Genomic DNA, 20,364 nt, shown 5'->3' with positions numbered 1-20,364 from the left:
TGACAGTAAAGAATGTGAATACAGTACAGTGGTACCTCGGGTTAAGTACTTAATTCGTTCCGGAGGTCCGTACTTCACCTGAAACTGTTCTTAACCTGAAGCACCACTTTAGCTAATAGGGCCTCCTGCTGCTGCCGCACCGCTGGAGCACGATTTCTGCTCTCATTCTGAAGCAAAGTTCTTAACCTGAAGCACTATTTCTGGGTTAGCGGAGTCTGTAACCTGAAGCGTATGTAACCTGAAGCGTATGTAACCCGAGGTACCACTGTACATAGTACCGGTATATTGTTAGTGTTGTGTGCATAACATATATTCAGTTTAAAAGTCACAGCAAATCATGAGTTGTAAAGCTTAAATGTGGCTTGACATGATACTGACATTGAGAAACCATGGTTCAAGAGTGACCAGCTAATTAAAAAGTGATGCCAAATTTTGGAAGCAGATCTAGAAGCATAGTTTCCGCAAGCTTTGTTACGGCGTGATGTTGAAAGTGACAAACCATGGTTATGGCCATTGTTCTACCTCCTGAACCTATTGTGCCATAGTAGGTGCCAGAAAAAGTAATGACTGGCCATCCTGGGAAAAGCAGTGACACTAATTTTCAGTTTGAAGTAGCTTGAGCATTGATATCCTTGCCGAAACTCAAGGTTTTGAGATATTTCTGCTGAAGAGAAAGAATAGGAGAACAGATGTGGGTGTGAGAACCATGTGAAGCCTTTAGTACCATCCTTGACCCAACTTCCTTCTCCCCATGCTCAAATAGGCCTGTTAGAGGCCTCACTCACTATTAGAGGTTCTGCTACTTAGATAAAACATTGAAGCGGTACAAGCATAAGTCTGGTTTGGGATGTAAGTGGAATTCATGGTTTTCTCCTACAGGTGCAAGGTTCAGGTTCATGTGCTTTCTACTTCTGCTTCCCCGCACAGAATCAGAAACAGTGTTCAAAATTATTCAGGCACCAGGTACATTTTGCAACTGGCATGGGTCCAATTGTGACTACATGGAGATATGTGGATGCCGGGATGACTACTGATATCTCCATCTGGCTGGCCCCTCCAGCTTTCTTAATCACATAAGCAGAAGACCTTATTTATTGCATTTACAGTGGTACCTCTGGTTATGTACTTAATTCGTTCCAGAGGTCTGTTCTTAACCTGAAGCACCACATTAGCTAATGGGGCCTCCCACTGCTGCTGCACCGCCACACGATTTCTGTTCTCATCCTGAAGCAAAGTTCTTAACCCGAGGTACTATTTCTGGGTTAGCGGAGTCTGTAATCTGAAGCGCATGTAACCTGAAGCGTATGTAACCCGAGGTACCGCTGTATATCCCACTATATATATTCCATCAATCACCATCATCATCACACCCCCCACAAAGGCACCTAGACACCACCTAGTCACATGTGATGACTGTAACCTAGGTTTAATGTACTATTTGGCGATTCGCTTATATATCTGAGTTTCTCACACACTGCAGGAGAAGCTTCCGCTAACTAACCACTGATGCTTGTTATGTCTGAACTTGGGGGAACTGAGGGCTGTAGTTTAACATACCCTCTTAACCTCTTCCCCTCAGAACTGAAGACATGGATCCAGTCTCCAAAAAGATGCTCCCAGCATGCCATAGGGCATACTGCTCAGCAGCAAGGCCACAAAAAGAATTTAAACAATCTAGATCAAAAAACTTACAAACACAGGGGAATAAACTACTCTGAACTCTTAATACCGAACCCTTCTAGCACATGTGGACAATCTTTCTTTCTGTCCAGGGGCATGTTCCCTCAGGGATCATTTATAAGTGGCTGTGTGATGTCAGTGTGAGAGGCTGTAGCCAGTGGTAGGGCAAGAGTCAAAAGTGTGTGGAGCCAACACATTTTTCTCCTCCTATCCATGACCTGCTTTCCCCTCTTTCTGTCACCCTCTTTTCTTGCTGGGTCTTTTTCTAACACTTTTGGGAGGGGTCTTTTCCCCCACTTTTCTTATCCAGCGGTTTGCTGAGGCAGTAACAGATTGCTGAGGTCTGAACTAATTGCTGATATGTGCTTTTTAAAAGTTCAGAAGTCACATAATTTTTGGCCAAGGATCACAGGTTGCCCACACCAGCTCTTCAGGGAACACTTCTATAGGGCATACCTATAGAATAGATGTGGGGGGGGGGCGGAGTATCAGTACACAGATAAAGGAAAACTGCCTGCATTAAAAGCTGTGCAAAGAATTTTCACAAATCATGACTTACAAGAAGTCACTTAAACCAATGAAGGTGTAACACCTCTTAAGTGGAGTTTTTCCAGTATCAAAATTATTGGTTCCTAAGCTGTAAGGGTGGCATGGGAAAAGCCAACCCATTGAAGTGTGTGATATACAACTGGCATTTCAGTTGCATGTTGTTGTGTTCCACAGATTTGTGGTATTCAAGAATCCCAGTTTTCATTCCAAGCACTATCTTGGATCTACACAGAAGCAATAACAACCAATAATAACATAAACTCACTAAGAATTCAGTCCCCTTCTCCGCAAATTAATTTATAGAGTCAAGCATGTTTATCTCAAAATTTTCACACTCAAGGCAACCAATTCCAGAATAAATGAATTCAAAAGCAGATTAAACAGCTGCTTATTACCTAAAAATACATGCCATAGGCCATAGGGTATCTAAATTCCAGCTGTCTTCCACACACAATGGAAGCTAAACTTGGAATGTGTCAAATTTTTCAGTAACTAGAAGTCACTTGCTTTTAAAAACCCAAAACAAGATGCTACAAACATTTGATTTTGTATTTTTAATGCCACTGAACAAGTGTCCAAGACATATTTAAGTTCTAAAGAATGTTTTATTTAAGATTTATAAACTGCTTCCCAACAAACATTCATAACAATCTACAAACAGATTTTTAAAGCATCAAATTTCGAAACTCTGCATAACATGCAATATAAAATGGCTGATTCACTCTTCAGGGAAAGCCTTCTTAAAAAGGTAAGCAATATTGATTGCCGCCCCCCCAACAGTGAATGCTTGAAAAACTTCTCCAAAGGAGAGTAGCAAAAAACCCCACAATAAATTACCTGTCTGTGACTTGGAATCAACCATATTCCTGAAGATACAGTAGTTAACCACAATCCTCAGATTCATACAACTTTCAGGGCTTAATCAGTTGATTATCATAGCATTCTAAAGCAACAAATTACTAGCCAACTGAAACTCACCACAATGCTCCCCAAGAAATCAAACATTATTAGTGATAAGTAACCTTCATCAAGAAACCATGAAAAGGAACCTCTCTCACACAGCTCTATTAACTTGCCACGCAGTTTCAAATATTTAACAACAGAAAGGAAGCAAATATGAGCAAAAGACAACAAAGATTGCTATTAACTGTATATAGTTCCATTTTACAACTGACTGGCACCAATTTATATAATCTATGCTGACAACCCTGTTTTGTAAAGAAACAAGATTTCATCTTAGTCCATCAAGTTTGGCAAAAATACTACCTACAATGTGAGTTCAAATGTCTCGCTGAACAATATCATAATGCAATCACTAGGACCTATATAGAATTTAGATATTTGTGAAACCAGCTATGTAGGCTAGAAGCAAAACTCATCAGCTGTGATGACAATCCTTAATTTAAAAAAATATTGCAACTCTTCCCCTAACCTTTTGTGTGGATACGAAGAGTCTTCTGTATACGAAGTCATAGGTCTTCAAAACAAATCACTGAAAATATTGATAGGTCAGAGATGAGGACCTCTTTTTTCAGTCTAAGACAGAAGGTAGTAGAATTCAGTAAGTGCTGGAGAAAGTGATTTGACTATTTAAAAAATGTTCTGATCTGGTGACTTTACTACAGTTTCAATGGTGGCACACCCTAAGTTCAAGGCTGCTTAGGATTTGCTGCCTCCCTTCCCGCTACACCCCATGAAAAGCCCCTCCAAGTGGTCAGGGGACACTCAGGTATATAGTCTGGGATACAGTGTGGGGAAAATGGCAAAGAATCAAAGGATGGGAGAAATCACCAAAACTTAAGCAAAAGCAACCTGCCCACAGAGACTTCCTAAACCTACTCAATTTTTGCTGATTCACCACATCTCAGACTGTTCCTGATTGTCTCCATACCATTAGCAGAGACTTTTTAGGGTGGCATCAAGACCTAGAGCCATTGTGTAAAGTGTCTCTTGGTTGGTTGCAAGTGGTTTCAAGCCTATAATAGCCTTGTAATGCTATAGTCAATGTTCTTATTGCCATGTTGCAGATGCATGGCTGAAGCCAAGGCTGAAAGTGACTTACCTAAGACAATAGTATTTAGTGTCCACATCCCATCAGTTGAGGACAGACAATTGGTTGTGGACATACTCAGATTATGGAACTTCGTGCCTTGGAGAGTTAACATCAAGCCTCCTCTCTTTCGGTCTTTTGCAAAACAGTTTAGACACTTTTTATTCTGGCAGGCATGATCTGCTAGGACAATTTTTAATGGTCTGATCACTTGCCTTAAGGTGTTTTTAACAACTGTGCCTGTACCTTGCATAATTGCATTGGTATGTTTTATAAACTGATTTTGTGAGTTGTTTTTAGCCTGAATACTGTGTTATACTAGAATAATGCAGTATATATTTCTATAAATTCATAATAGTGAGTTCATGGCAGAAATGAGATTTTTACCAGGCATTTTCCATAACTCAGTCTCAGTTCAACCCCACTGTTTGTATAGGCCAGGGCAGAAGGAAGGAACAAGTGGGAAAGTGTTTCTAACCCTGGCCCTTGGTGGACACCTCCATTGCCAGTCGGGTTCTGCTGACAATGGAGGTGCCCTAGGTGGACATCTAAATTCCCTCCAGTGCAGTAGATTACAGGGTTGCATTGCTCTTCCCACTGCCCTTTCCTGTATGTTTTCCAGCTTAACAATATCATTTATGAAATTAGTTGTTCGAGGATGTGCATGGTGTGTTTTTTAATGCTGTACCAAAAATGCATATAATTAAGCTTCTTCATGGCCACGGTCAGTTCAGACCCACCAGCAGATTTTGTTAGTGCACATCACTTGACACATCCTTACATTCAGTCTCCCTACCATTTTGTTGCCCAACAACCCCACACAGGGAATATCCTCTGCTTTTCAGAGTCTGCTTGAGATTGCACCATTCTGAAAGCATCTCTGCAATCTACAAATATACTTCGTTACTTTGATCTTTGGAGTTCTTTTAAGAACTGAAATGTGGACACCAACAGACTCCGAAGACTAGTTTCTTTTTAATTTTTCAGTCAGTTCTACAACTTTATCCTCTTTCATCCCCATTTTACACAGTTCTTCACAATTCACTTCCCCAAAACACTGCTTCACATATGGGCTTTTCTCTCCCAAACTTCCTTGCAATTTAACATATGTTCAAGAATTTGTTTAGCTTCCCTGCAGTTTCCTTCCCTTCCTTCAGTGTTTTCTTTTATACTGACATCTTTCTCCAGAGAGTTTCCTACTTCTAGTGTGTTCACTTTTTAATAGTATCAGTTTGTTCCACAAGTACTTTCTTGGCTTGCCTTACTGTCAACTTACATTTACTATGCCATAATTTGTGCTTTTTATTTTTCTCATTTTAGCGATGCTTCATTTGTACAGCTTTTAATGCAAGTCACATTTCTTTCTACAGCCTCCTTGACTGCAATTTAACAGCAATTTCAAGAAATAGTACATTATAAATATAACTGTGACTTTCTTGATGATTTCCCACTCAGCTGAAAGTTTGGTGGTGTTACACTCACTGTTTTGAAGCAGTTGAACAGGATATTTCACATCAAATTCAAGGCACCATGGGATTTAATCATAACTCTTGTCAACCCAAATCTGCAATTATTTATTGTGTCTTAAGCTTCTGGGTTTATCACAATGACATTTCCCAGTCAATTTTATTATATCAACAAGGTGGCTCCTTGATTTACTTTATTTACTTGATTTATATTTATATATAAATATTTATATATTTACTTGATTTATATATTTACTTGATTTACTTGATTTACAATGACATTTCCCAGTCAATTTTATTATATCAACAAGGTGGCTCCTTGATTTACTTTATATATACCATCCAACTGTCAGTCAATGAGCGGACCATACAGTGTATTTAGTACTTATTTAGCTGGAATTTCTACATACACTGGTACCTCAGGTTAAGTACTTAATTTGTTCCGGAGATCCGTTCTTAACCTGAAACTGTTCTTAACCTGAAGCACCACTTTAGCTAATGGGGTCTCCTGCTGCTGCCGTGCTGCTGCCATGCAATTTCTGTTCTCATCCTGAAGCAAAGTTCTTAACCCGAGGTACTATTTCTGGGTTAGTGGAGTCTGTAACCTGAAGCGTATGTAACCCAAGGTACCACTGTATAACAATTCTGTGGATAAGTTTGTTTCCTTTATTATGGTAGGACAGAACTTCCAACCCATGGGCCAGATTATATCAATAGGGGTAGGATTAGCTATGGCTCCCATCATCCCCAGCCAGGATGGACAATGGTCAGGGATGATGGGAATTGTTGTCCAACATCTAGAAGCTACCCCAGTTCCCACCCTAGTGCAACCAAATATTGCTTTGAGCAAGGATCTTCCTTGGGAGCTCATCTGGAGTTGAAGCCAGGCTGCAAAGTAAGGTAGGAAAAAACCAGGAGCACACTTTAACCATTCAATTTTGTGGGGGTGAAAGCACCCCCCTGGGTCACTTTTCACTGTGCAATTCACAGTAAGCAGATCTAAAAAGTAGTCCTTCTAGGACGCAAACTGTCACCCACACAGCATCTTCAAACTTCAGCACTTACCACTTACCATTTTTCTACTGGAAACAATAGAAAATCTGTAGCATACAATGCTCCCAAAATGAATCACATTTTGCCATTAGGGTGTATTTACTATCCTAGTCACTGTTATCATTTTTTCATAGAAAAATGGTCAGGGACACATCACCAAAGAACACTGAGATCAGTTTGCAGTTACATGACAACGGATTAACCAAATTTGCAATCACTACTCCAAGGACCCACTGTTGCAGCGCAGATCTATCAAGAATGACACAACTTTGGCCAAAGGTATTTTCATTCATTTTACAGAGAGCAAAACAACTCATGATTATTGAGTGTCAATAGGTTGGCACAAACCACATAATGTTGTTTTGGGGATGTTTCTCTAACCTAGGACAACTTTCTTGCAAATTTCTAAATGGGTTTAGGAAAACACCCAGAAATAAGTGTTTTCTGGCTCTTAGTGTTTGTGTATTGTCAAACACACTTCTTACACCGCAGACAAAAATATTTTCTGGGGTTCCACTTCTACCCCACAATACATTGAAAGTTTCATTGAAGCAGACAATACACCTCCAAAAACTTACTGTGATTGTTTTCCCCTGACAATGGGACAGTGTTTTTTTTACTAGAAAAAGAGGAGCAGAATCTCCATCCCTGTCTTACAATTCCTGATTTATTTAACATGCAGAACAACAATACTGTCAATGTAAGTTTACTTGATTCTCTCAATAATTTTTAAGTACTAAGTATACTTTCAGTTTCAGGTGCCACAAGTCACCTGTTTTGGCTCTCTTATCATCAGGAAATAGACATATATGTTTCTTTACTCTTTGTTTCTACATACAGTGGTACCTTGAGTTAAGTACTTAATTCGTTCCGGAGGTCCGTTCTTAACCTGAAACTGTTCTTAACCTGAAGCACCACTTTAGCTAATGGGGCCTCCTGCTGCTGCTGCGCTGCCAGAGAATAATGTCTGTTCTCATCCTGAAGCAAAGTTCTTAACCCGAGGTACTATTTCTAGGTTAGCGGAGTATGTAACCTGAAGCGTATGTAACCTGAAGCATATGTAACCTGAGGTACCACTGTATTTTTGTAGACATTACAGTACATTTAATCTTCACATTGAGATCTCAGTTTGAATGCACTGATTTTAGTTTCTATCTATCCACCAGTGCTTTGAGAAAATAAATTGTCCCCATTTCCTTAACCTGATCAGCTTTGCTAGAAGGAGCACCAGCAAATGAGTTATATTGCAGTTCTACATATGTGCTCCCTCCCCCAAAACATCCCTTGTTTTTTAATAGATTTAAATTCTTTATTCTAACACCAGCATTACATTCATGCATTGAGATTTCACATCTTTGCCTGTCGTCTCACTATGAGAATCTGGTCATAACCTATGTAGCAATCTAAATTTGGCTTCCTGGACTTCCCAACTAAATTATCTGCCTTCTCTAGTAGCCTAACTAGTCATTTTATGATATCAGAAACAGTCACACCACACAGGAAGGTAATGTCATGCAATCAAGCTACCCATCACAAATCTATCTATGTCTATCTATGTCTCTAAGGTTACTACATGGATCCTACACTCTATACTATGGGGAAGTCTAAGCCATTGCAAGAACTCTATCACCGTTAGAGAAATGGTGAGGTTATAGCAAACACAGCATGGAACATTTTCTGATCCACTTTCCTCCTCTGTCTGGATTCTGCAAATGTTTTTTTCAATAGAATAAATGGGCAAGAACTCTTGAAAGTGCTACATTCCAATGTGTTTGCCATCAGCTGAAAATTCAGTCATATATTTTCTCTATTTTTAATATTAGACTACCACCAAACTATATTTTAACCTCATTATAAACTCTTTTATAATGGTAAAGCAATGAAGCACAAGGTTGTGCTCTAATAATGTAAGAAGTGCCAGATAATAGAAGAAGAAACCAAATTCCTCAAGCAACACTATTCCTAAACATTTAAGAACAGTAAGAGATATTATGAACATTATTCTTAAGAGCTTCAGCGGGGAAGGATGTCTTATTTTAGCTTGAATCTGTTTAACAGGACAACACTACTCAATTCATGGCAAGACTCTCCATAGGTGAATTTTCTACATTTACACAGTATTCAGGAACTTCCAGTCCAATTCTAGAAATGTCTACTCAGAAGCCCCATTTACTTCACTTATACTTACTTCCAATAAGGAAGTGTGTAATTACAGCCTTAGATAGTGCTACAACTCTTACAAATGTAAACAACGTTTTAGAAACAGTCATTGACTTAAGGATGCAAGCTGATTACATTCTTACCTGGCACTAACAAGAAAAGTATCCATTGAAACGATCTCCAGCATTTTGATTCTGAGTAGTAGACTGCATCTGACCTTGCAAACAGTGAAGTGAAGTCAGATACAGTCACTCCCTCTAACATTCCTCCCTTGCCCCTAGCAGTAAAAGCAGTACATAAAAGCAGTTAAAAGGTATGGGAGAATTAAAAGAGAGTTGCCTTTCCTAAGGGGACATTTGAAGTAGGTGACAAGTTAACTTCCTAGGGAGAACATACCACAACTAAGAACCACAACCAAGGTTTTCCCCCTCTCTGAGAAGGAAAAGACAGTTTCATTCACAAACTTCCTAGTGACAGTATGGACACAACACACCATACAAATAACAAGTTTCACCTATGAGTCCCCCTCACTTTTCCTGCTAGGTAAATACAACCATTGCTTTAATCATATTTGCCAAATACACACACCCCAATTAGGTAGTGGAGGGGAAGAAAGGTAGTGAAGGAGCGTCTCCACCCCCATCGTTCAGCCCGGACACCGAGGTCCAGCGCCGAGGGTCTTCTGGCGGTTCCCTCACTGCGAGAAGCCAAGTTACAGGGAGCCAGGCAGAGGGCCTTCTTGGTAGTGGCACCTGCCCTGTGGAACGCCCTCCCATCAGATGTCAAAGAGAGAAACAACTACAGTACCTGACATTTAGAACACATCTGAAGGCAGCCCTACTTAGGGAAGTTTTTAATGTGTGATATTTTAATGTATTTTTAATATTTGTTGGAAGCCGCCCAGAATGGCTGGGGAGATAATAAATTATTATTATTATCATCATCAAAGCATGATTTCAGAAAGTGGTTATTAGACAAAGATCACCAGGCAGTTCACTATTTGCAAGTCTACTATATATAGATTTATGACCAATTTAAAATAATAAAATAAGAAACATTTTGGAATTGTTTCTTAATTAAAAGATACCAATACTACATATAAATTTGAATAGTCATCCTCAAATACTTAAGCATGGCATTTATGTTTTTCCTGAAGTAACAGATTTCACAGCTAGCTGCCAATGAATACTATTTAAAGACATTACACCCGTTCAGAATAGTATACTTAACACATGCAAAATGGGATTGCTGCAATAAGCTCCACCCCTGATTTTCCACGTGTAGACTGTACCTTATGCACAATGCCGGTGTGTGTACAAAATACAAGTCCTAGCTTGCATGTACAGAGCCCACTCTCTGTGTATAAGGCGCAATTTACTCATGAAGGATAGAGGAAAACCAAACTGCCAAAACCTTGTCGGCAGACATCTGCACAGCGCTAACACTATCCCTCACAATGCAGCAGTAAACAGAACTACCCATGTAGGGTTTGACAAAATATTATTAACATACCTATAACTGTAACAGAAAAGCAGTGTCATCCAAAAATGCATTAAATCCAAGTTAATGAACAGCATAACCGTGCAAGACATACTTCACATTGCAGTTAAAGGTCTCCACAAGAAATCATTGCAAAGTGAAAATATCGTGCACCTGTGAATTCCTTTACTTTTAACAGTAAAAAAATATATATCACTGCAGGAGCTGTACTAGTCATCTTGTTGATCTGAGGCTATACCCACCCCTGATCTGTCTTTTCTCCATTAACCATGTAAGGAGCAGAGCTGCAGAGAGAGAAGCATCTTTATTTACTACACTGCAAGGCTGAAATTTCAGGTCCGGGATCCGTGGATCAGACAAACTCTCTTTCAAAAAGTAAAGGCTATCCGAGAGCGACCTATCACAATGATGGCAATCCACTGGCCGGAGGAAAAAGTGCGAGAGGCCTCTGTTCAATATATGAAGCAACGGGTGCAAGGCAAACTAGCACGATTTGGATATGCTATATTCGAGGCAAGCAGCGCCCACCCCACTTCCTCCGTAAAGGAGGGAGAGAGAAAGAGAGAGAGAGAAAGCGACACGCCTCCAATGCACGGCAAGTAAAGAGAGCATAAAAGGAGGTGGGGGAACGAGCCTGGAGTCCCTTTTTCCCCTTCCCTCCACCGCCATCCTTAGCAGGCCCCAGCCAATGGCAGCAGGAAGGGGCTGAGCTGGGGCAGGGTGCCTCTGCGAGGAGGAGGAGGAGGAGGAGGAGGTGGGGGGACTAGGCCAACTAGGGAAGCCAAAGCACAAGGCTGCTCCGGGGCTCTCGGAGCCGCTCAAGTCTTGCAAGGAAAAGCGGCTCTATTGGGGCGGGTGGGGAAAGGGCAGCCGCGCCACATTTGAGGGTGCAAAAGCCTCCTGCCGCCTGCAGCTGCTGTCTCTCTCCCAGAGGCAAGGATTGTGCAAAGGGGGACCTGGGCAGGGGAAGAATGGGGCGGGGGAAGGGCAGGCGGAAAAAAAATAAAAATAAAATGTGTGCATTAAAGCGGGATGGGGAAGGCAGGCAAGGTCACCCGCCACCACGCTGCTCATCCTCCCGCCACCCCCCAAAACACAGACCCACAATCGCCCCACGGAGGAAAGGGCGGCAAGTTCAATATGCAGAGAACGGCCGAGGCGAAGGAGGGATGGCGGCCCCGGGGGGGAGCTGGAGGAAGAGCCATGGGGGGCAAGGAGTCCTCCTCCCAGCCCCCTTCTCGGGTTGCCGCCTGCCTCGATCGCCGAAGGGCTGGCGGTGGCGCGAAACGGGCTTCCTCCCCGCCTAGAGAAAGAGGGCGCTGCGCTTACCTTCCCAGGGGCTGCCGCCGCCGCCGCCGCCGCTGCTTCTCGTGAAGACGAGGCAGAGCGAGCTGGTCCGCTCCGCTCTCTGGCCCCGCCGCGCTGGGCTCGGGGAGCCGCCGCCGCCGCCGCTCGGCCCCGCAGCCAATCGCCGCGCACCCGCCTCCCTCCCTTCCGCAGCTCGCCGCGGTGCGTCTCCCCCCCACCCCTCCCCACTCGTCGGCTTCAAAATGGCGCCAACTCGTCTCCGGCGGCTGCTTCTCTCGGACGGACCCCGCCACCGAGCGGCAGGGAGAGGCCGGCGCCAAAGTGAGGCAGGAGCGCCCCCTGCAGACACCGGGAAGGAAGTGGCGCTAGGAGACGGAGAAAGCGGGGGACAGCCGTCCCAGAGACTGCGGGCTGCGTGGGGGCAACTCTTTCCCCCCTCGCGAGGCGGGTGGCTGCCTTCGCAACACAGCGCGTCGGCGGATTCCACGGTCGCCTAAATAAATTGGGTATAAGAAGGAAGGAGCCACAGAGGCATGAAACTTCGGGTGCACTCCGCAAAGCACCTCCGAGCCTGACCCTGCTGTTTGCAATCGTGCATGCCGGAAGGCTCGCAGCCCCTCGTTCTTTTTTTTGTGTACGGTGGCCAGTGCGTGAGATCTCAGTTACACGGTGCAGTTTGAGCCCCGTTGAGTTCCATGGGACTTAGTCGCAGGTAAGTGCGGGACTGCAGCTTAAGGAAGTTGTTGTTTAGTCGTTTAGTCGTGTCCGACTCTTCGTGACCCCATGGACCAGAGCATGCCAGGCACTCCAGTCTTCCACTGCCTCCCGCAGGTCAAACTCATGCTGGTAGCTTCGAGAACACTGTCCAACCATCTCCTCCTCTGTCATCCACTTCTCCTTGTGCCCTCCATCTTTCCCAACATCAGGGTCTTTTCCAGGGAGTCTTCTCTTCTCACGAGGTGGCCAAAGTATTGGAGCCTCAGCTTCAGGATCTGTCCTTCCAGTGAGCACTCAGGGCTGATTTCCTTCAGAATGGAGAGGTTTGATCTTCTTGCAGTCCATGGGACTCTCAAGAGTCTCCTCCAGCACCAGAATTGAAAAGCATCAATTCTTCGGCAATCAGCCTTCTTTATGGTCCAGCTCTCACTTCCATACATCACTACAGTACAGGAAAAACCATAGCTTTAACTATACGAACCGTTGTTGGCAAGGTGATGTCTCTGCTTTTTAAGTTGCTGTCTAGGTTTGTCATTGCTAAGGAAGTTAGCAGTATGTATTTAGTATCTGAAGGCGCAGGTACATAGCTCAGGGATACTTCTGGATCCCTTGTTGTCCCTTGAGGCTCATGTGGCCTTGGTGGTGCGGAGTGTCTTCCATCAATGTCTTCTGCTGGTGGCCCAGCTGTGCGCCTGTTTGTACAGGAATAGCTTAACTGCCGGTGTCTATGTTCTGGTAAGCTCTAGGTTAGATTACTGCAATGTAGGGCTGCTGCCTATGAAGACAGTGTGGAAACTTCAGCTGGTGCAGAATTCAGCAGCCAGGTTGCTCACCGGAGCATGTTGGTTTGAACATACTACATGGATCCTTGCCCGACTCTACGGGCTGCCAACTAGTTTTTGGCCCCAATTCAAAGTGCTGGTTTTGACCTATAAAACGGCTCAGGATCATAATATCTCAAGAACTGATTCTCTCCACAGAAACCTACTCAGACACTGAGATCAGCATCTGAAGCCCTCCTTTATGTTCCTCCTCCACAAGAAGTCTGGAGGGTGGCAACACAATAATGGTCCTTTTCTGCAGTGGCTCCCCGCTTATGGCTCTTCCCAGGGAGACTCAACCAGCACCTACATTATATATTTTTAAGCACCAGGAGAAAATGTTTCTCATTAACCAGGCCTCTGGCTGATTAACATTCTACACCCTTTTAAATGTGTTTGTGGGAGGAGGGTCAATGGTTTGTTTTGTTTTTATTATATATTTTGTGTTCTCATTTTGTATTTTTATGTTGTGAACTGCCCAGTGATCTTTGAATGAAAGGCGGTGTACAAATTTAGCAAATAGTAATAATAATAATAATATGGAGTGCTAGGGGAGGGGTAGTACCTCAGGTGGGGGACATGTCATACTCCTCCTGGGGTAGTTTGTCCATCTCTGGTCCCCACCCTGCATTCAGCTCTATTTAAACAAAAAACAAAAAAACTTTTAATGGAGTTTATATTTCCTTGGATACTTATTTTAAATCTATTTAATTAGTATATCGATTGTTAAATTCCATTTTGACCGTTTTAATGTTTATGTAAAAATGATGCTGAAATTCTGTTTTTTACTATGCTGGCTGTAATAATAAACATTCACACTACACTCAGCTCTTAGCTGTGGCTCCTAAAAGCATGAGACTGCAGGCACACCCTGGGAATGGCTTCAACTGACCAGCTAAACCAGGTAATGACAGCCGAGGGGGTCTCAAACCCTCGGTGACTTCCCCTGCATACGAAGACGGGCTCTGCCAAATTGAGCAGACGAGACTAACAGTGGGTCCAACGGTCAAGAAGGCGGTTTTGGCGCATGCTGAGTGTAGAGGCAAGTGAGGGGCAGATGGGTCTCATCTAGGAGAAGGAAAACTCTGATCCTAAACCTCCACTGACTTGTGAGACATCTTTGGGAGAAGAAAAGGCTAAGGAGTAAACCCTACACAAAGCCTGAGTGGAGTCCCTAAGACGGCTGGATGGCAGCTTTTGTGCTTCTTCCGGCAACTCCTGCAGCCAAGCTAGTGCCAAACATATTCCTCTGCTTTCCTTTGGACTACATCAGTGAGGCCCAGAGGTAGGGCTTGTCATCTGGGCAGCCCAGGACCTCCATACACACTGCTCAGGACTGTTCCGCAGGGGAGGTCACTTCAGTGCTGCTTCACCCCCAGAGATACTCTCTGTTGTCTCTCAAGACGGACGGATGCCAACAAGTTAATGATGATAATAATGGTATGTTCAGTAACTGAAGGGAGTACTTTGCTGATCAAATATTATAAAAGTTCAGGTTGCTTGACACAAATAAGCCACCCTACTAACCCAGCTTTTAAAAAGCAGCTGCTTATGCTCCATTGCAACAAGTAGTAAGTACAGTGTAATAGTTAAATTGAAACTCAGCACAGATATTGAAACAAAGTGACCATAATCCAGGGGTCAGCAACTTTTTTCAGCTGGGGGCCATTCCACCGTCCCTCAGACCATGTGGGGGGCCGGACTATATTTTGAAAAAAAATATGAACGAATTCCTATGCCTCACAAATAACCCAGAGATGCATTTTAAATAAAAGGACACATTCTACTCATGTAAAAACACGCTGATTCCCGGACTGTCTGCGGGCCAAATTGAGAAGACAGTTGGGCCGCATCTGGCCCCCGGGCCTTGGGTTGCCTACACCTGCCATAATCAGCAAGTCAAAGTTGGTCTTATCACAAAAACAACCTTGGTCACCCTGGTTGAGAAGAATGGGGAGTGTGACCCTACTGCTTCTTCTTGATCTCTCAGGGGCTTTCAATATCATTGACTGCTGTGTCCTTCTGTTAGTTGACCCCATGGCTTTTGGTCTGCAGGGTCTTGTAGACGTCCATTCTATCTCCTATGCTATATAAAATGGTTGGGAGCTGTCTTCCAGGGATTTGAAGCATGTTGTCATCAGTATGCTTGTGGCATACTGATTTCTGTCTGAATTAGGAGTGAAGGTACAGAGGTGAAACAGGAACACACTGCAGTTGCTATGCCACCCTACAAACTCCATTACCTGTGTTGTGTGGTGACTTCAGCTTCTGACGAAACCCCCCCCCCAAGATTTTCACAAGATCTCACTGGAAACCAGTGCCGCTTCTCCGCTGGCAAAAATACACCTGATCAGTTATTATTATTTTGCAATGAACTTACAGCTTTACACACGTTCCAAGTATTACAATGTAATTCCTTCTCGTAACTTACAATGGTTTTAGCACTTGTAATTTATTATACCCTCATCCTAAACACACTGGCTTGGAAATAAGAGCCACTGATTTGGGGGATACTTAGAAACAGCTTAGAATGGCTGCCATAAAACAGCACAGCTGAATTTGGAACATGGAGGGCTGATCACATAAGCTACATGACTATATCCGATTTGAGACAGGGCAGTCTTCCCAACGCATCTGACCTATTGTTTCATTACGTGAGATCACTTCATATGTCACACACACCCAATAAACGTGCAGGCTGGTCATAAGCATATTAACTTGTTGAGTTTAGTGGGCATTCCCAAATAATTGTGTATGGGAATACATCCTTAAGATCAATGAGCAAAAGGATATTTTCTCTTCCAAAAGGTACACTGAAGCAACTGGGATTAAAGATAGAGATCTGCAAGAAGCCAGCAAATATATAACATGTTAGTGTTAAATTAATGTTTCTGCTACAGCAGTTGTGACGCTGTATTTACAAAATACAGCTAGCTTCAATGCTTTCAGTTAGCAAACAGGCGCCCATGCTACTTTATGAAACATTAACCTCTAGAGATAGAAGATAAATCAGCTTTTGCTGAGCCATTATCATTGTTTGCTCCACCTTCCAGCTGCTCACTAACTAAAGTTCTGGACAACTGATAGGATAGGAATGTACTTCTTCAGAGGATAACCAATCAGGCTGACTTAGTAACCAGCAACCATTCACTTTTAGATTTGGTGTTTTTAAAACTAAAGTAACTGTTCCAAAAGGGATATATCATTTGTTCTTTCATTTGCATTTCCACAAATCTCCTTTCCCGTTTGTTTTATTAGCTAAACTTCTAATATGCCACCTTTTCTCCAAGGAACTCAAAGTAGCACACATGATTTTCCCTCTCTTCCATTTTATTTTCACAACAACCCTGTGGGGTGGGTGAGGTTAAGAGATAGTGGCAGGCCCAAGGTCCCCCAGTAGCTTTGCAGCTGAGTAGGAATTCAGACGGTTGGAGAGTTACAGCGCCTGCTGTGGCTGTAGAGACCAATATGGGAGAGACATGTTTTTGTTGCAGCTGGGGCAGATGAAGATGCACTGTGGCCTTTCTTCTCTCTGTGCTCCTCCCAGCTTGTTGCTTCATGGGTAGAACAAGAAAAGTGGGGGGAAAGCACCCCAAATGAACAAAATGAAAAAAAGAAGAACAGGTAATGATGAGCTCTAATGAAAAACGCTAATGGTTCGGAGTAAAACATTTATCCATCAGGAGCCATGAACAAAAGCAACGTACAACATGAATACAATGGTTTTTAAAAATATGACATAAATAACAAAAAAAGAATTGTGTCATAAAATGTTAACATATACATACACTCGTCCAAAAAATAAATAAATCCTTAAAACACACACCCATAACATATCATAAAACTGCATCAAACTCATAATATTTTTAAAAAGGAAAGAGAAACAAAACTTTTTGTTCTAGGCTCAGAAGAGCAGATGTGCAGGTCCCTCTATTTCTAAGTACTTTCCTCTACAGTGGTACTTCAGGTTACATACGCTTCAGGTTACAGACTCCGCTAACCCAGAAATATTACCTCGAGTTAAGAACTTTGCTTCAGGATGAGAACAGAAATCGTGCTCTGGCGGCAGCAGGAGGCCCCATTAGCTAAAGTGGTGCTTCAGGTTAAGAACGAACCTCCGGAATGAATTAAGTACTTAACCCGAGGTACCACTATATCTGCTATTTCATTTGAGGGGCCTGACTTCTTCATTTAATTAATAGCAAAGCCACATACATTCAGTGTGTACATTGGAACATTTATGGAGCTCTGGATTGGGATAATTTCCTGTTGATATCTGGAGGGAAGACATTTGCCTGAATAAAATTAATTGGAATAAGAAAGTAATCTTATTTCATTTCTAAGCAAGTTTCTAAGCAAGATCTGCATAGATATCAATAGCCACTGTAGTCACCCCCAGAACAACTGCTGTTAGCACAACATTCCAAGATGTTATGTACACAGTTATAGAACAATATAATGTTAATAATAACAATAGTAATAACTAAAAAGTTGTTCAGTCCGATATGTGCCCACTGTGTTCATTGCATAAGTCACATCTCTGAATTCCATACTGTCCCTGCTCATTGCTAGAGTTCACTGAAGCTACAGCAATCTGAGATGGATTCAGGAAGAGAAGGCAAGCACTATACTTCTCTATTTCAATCAAAGATCAACAAATATTCCAAATGTCTCCTAGAATTTCCTTTGTAATACTTTTAATCAGCTTTAATGATGGCAAATGAAACTTAGTTGCATGCCACTTCCAGCAGATGGGGCAGCTTAAAAATCCCAGTCTCAGGATTTGAAAACCTTTATATAAATGTTTTGAAGATTGCTGCCTTGCCATTGCAACTGGAATTGACCGAGGGAGAAAACTGGACAATGGAGATTTGAATAATTGTAAATACGTATCAAGTTAAGATGAAACCATGCACAGAAAATTCCTTTAATTAAACCTGAACTTCTACTGCTGCCGTGTAAAAAATTAAATGTATTATAAAATTTGAAATGTGCATTAAATCATTCATTAAAACTGCATACGCATAGAACTAATTTTGCATGTGTCGAGATGAATATAGAACTAAAGAAAGTGGTTGAACTATTTGAAGCTAATTATGCTACAGGCAGCTTTTGGGGTGTACCCACTCTGAAGATGGCACTTTTTGTCTGGTTTCATGGGGCTGTGTGGAATAAGGATGCATGATTATGTTTTCTGGCAGAGGACTGAATTTGATCAGAAGTTTTCGATCCATTCTGCCTCTATTTTTATTTGGAATATATGTACAGAACTCTGGTCTCCATTTCATTTGTTCTTGGAAGCTGGATACTCCAGATGACAGTCCTAGGCATGCTCAGTGGTCTAATAACTATCTGTCCTCTTCTGTGTAGTGGTAGTAATAAATTTTATTTTTTATATACCCCACTCATCATCTCACTGGGTTTCATCACTATGCAGAGCAGGTGTGTTGTATTAACATTGTGTTAATTATATGGAAGTGGCAATATTTGCTGATGCTAGTGCCTTTAGGCATCCATTTGTACCAAGGCATCTAGGGGGGAAATTGTATGCAGTCTGGTGTGAAGTAGTGATCTGCTATTAGATATTACAATCAGATTTCTTTTGCTACATCAATTGGCCATTTCTCAAAGCTACCTACAAAACTTCTGTACTACTATTTTGCTCCTTAGATATTTCTAAAGAAGTTTCTTTAACTTCAAAGTTTTTAATACACAATTTAATACACAATTACACACTTCAAAAATTTTAATACACAATTTATTTCCTATATTCTAGAGAACTATTCAGTTACAACATACAACAAGGTACTATTCTTACAGCAGCTGTAGCCATATCATTTGGGAAATGTATTTTACTATTCTTGCTGAGGAAAATGTCATGAGTGCGTTACCAAGACTCCCAAAATTAGGGAAATGGGTATTAGGAAACTCCCAAAATGAAAGGCATCTGAGGCAGAAAATGATTGTTTTAATAATAGAAGGCTCTTGAGAGATTCCATGTCTAATTACTGGATTGAAAGGTGCAAAAAAGGAAACAAAAACTGCAGTCCAGGAAGAAAATCCTATTGAACTAAGTGTGACTTCTGGGTATAGATATTAGGCCCCTTTTGAAAGCACTCTATAGCCACATCTTCCTTTCTCTAACTTAAATATTATTTAGATGAGGATCTTTCACTTGTGGAAGAAATAATAAAGTTACAGCAGTCAGATCTTCTACCCTAAAACATCAGCACCACTTTCTTGTTTATTTTGAAAAATCAGAATAATTCAGATAATTAGAATGTCCTTTCGGTAGATAATGAAAACCTGCCCTCACATCCTTAAGATCAAAGTGCACAATTTCCGGGTGGGTTTGTGCCATTTCCCCACCCACACCTCAAACAGCAATGGCACTTTTTCAAGGTATGGAAATGGAAGAGTAAGAAAAGGTCCAGCAGCTGATGTAACTGTTCCTTGAAGGTATAGGGGTCCTGCCAGTAAATAAGTATAAATAAATCATAACCTTGGCAACCTAGAGATTAAACACTGACAGTTTCTGACAGTTTTAGACAGGGCAGGCCCATGGGCATAGCCAGGATTTATTTTAGGGGGGCAGACTCGGGGGGGGGGCAGAACAGAATTATCTTAAATGCAATTGGTCAGCAAGTTAAGTATTTTTGTTATTTACTTGATGGGGGGCAGTTGCCCATCTGCGCCCCCCGACTACACCCATGGGGCAAGATGAGTGAAGAGATTTGAGCAGCAGGATCCATGGGGGCTGCAGAACCCAATGCAGAACTTTATGCCCACCCCACTTGTCCCTGATGTAGATCTTCACTCGCCCCTTCTTCCCTGGCAAGGTGTGGGTGTCATTTTGTGCTTCGCTTCAGGTGCCCCAAATGCTTCCAGGTGGAGCATAACACTTATTTAAAAACAAACGAATGAAGATGTGAGCACAGTCCTGTGCATGCATACTGAGTCCTCCTGGTATGTAAATTCAATTAATAATAATAATAATAAATAATAATAATAATACTTTGGCAGAAGCTCTATTTGACTCAATCCTATTTGGTGTGCCTAC

General features: G+C 42.1%; 1 protein-coding gene across 1 annotated transcript in view; it reads right to left on the bottom strand.

Annotated features, from left to right (window-relative positions):
• PDS5B (PDS5 cohesin associated factor B) overlaps nt 1-11,949 on the bottom strand; it is a 66,374-nt gene extending 54,425 nt beyond the window's left edge. The window contains exon 1 of the mRNA XM_081860066.1: nt 11,788-11,949. The gene's annotated coding sequence lies outside the window, so the exon portion shown is untranslated. The remainder of the gene's footprint in view (nt 1-11,787) is intronic.
• Nucleotides 11,950-20,364: the final 8,415 nt, after the last annotated feature.

Source organism: Podarcis erhardii, assembly GCF_964252035.2.
Source record: "Podarcis erhardii genome assembly, chromosome: 4".
In the NCBI taxonomy this organism is placed as follows: domain Eukaryota; kingdom Metazoa; phylum Chordata; class Lepidosauria; order Squamata; family Lacertidae; genus Podarcis; species Podarcis erhardii.
The sequence above is the reverse complement of the archived record's forward strand: the minus strand, read 5'-3'. Positions and strand labels throughout refer to the sequence as shown.